We start from the raw sequence: 1,165 nt of genomic DNA on the forward strand, positions 1-1,165 counted from the left end.
ATTCATTTCTTGATTTGAATCATCATATGCTTTATTTAGCATAGAGTAGAGCATACGAGGTTTCGGAATATGCAGCAAACATTTTGTCCCTAATAATTTCCCCTTTTTAAATGTGATAAAGAAGTTTTGCAGCTTGTTCCAATTTGAAACGGAAATGTCGCTACATTTCAGACTTTTTTTTATGAAACAAATGCTTCTTGACATTATGACAGGATAAATTCCACCACAGGGGGTAATTATTACTTGGTAATGTAATCTTGTATTCTTCTCTTGTTTTTTACAATATTGCTCATTAATGGATCAAAACTATTTTTTTTGCCGATAATATTTTCCAAGATAATTTCATATCACTATTTCAATCAATCGTTTTGATCTTTCTGGATATTTTCCCCAAATTTCACCCTGTTTTTACAACTGCATTATGACAGCTTTCGAAATTCAATCTGAAACATAACATTGAGCTTGATGGGATATAACATAATGGGATGGGGAACATAATAAGAGATCGAGTAAAGCAAAGAATTGAGAAGGGCGAAACTGGAGTGAGTTTTGCAGCCAATCAACGAAATTGTTGATCGCTTATCTTCCATTTGGTTTGCCGATATACCTTAATAATCCCATAAAAAAATTATTTAATTTTTTTCTTATAGAAGTATTTCGATATATAGAAAAATGCATTCAAATTAAGGATGCTTATATGTTTTCATATCAAAATAATTTTCTAAAGGAATTTTACAGTAACTCAAAGGTAGAAATAAATACGAAATTATACTTTCTTTCAGTAATGTTTAAAAACAATCAAAATCTCCAATGTTAAAATATATACAGATGATGTTTTTACTATAGATATTAAAAAAATAGGCAAACAAGGCAATCGGGAGCTTTTTGCAAAAATATATCGACTTGCAATTCTTTTGGAGGGAAGAAAAGGAACTACAAATCTACTTAACATCTTGAATGGAGGACACAGCCCATTTGGAATACACGTTATTTGTAATCCTACAATAATAAAAGGGCATTTGAGATGTTTAGGATTTAAAATTACTAAATATTTTCATGGCAGCATGTTTTAAATTGCAGTTTTAATTTCAGAATTAAAATTTTGTAATTCAATGCACTTATCAAACACATGCTGAGGGTGTAAAGAACAAGATTAATCAACACA

The sequence above is a fragment of the Argiope bruennichi genome, chromosome 7, assembly GCF_947563725.1.
Source record: "Argiope bruennichi chromosome 7, qqArgBrue1.1, whole genome shotgun sequence".
Classification (NCBI taxonomy): domain Eukaryota; kingdom Metazoa; phylum Arthropoda; class Arachnida; order Araneae; family Araneidae; genus Argiope; species Argiope bruennichi.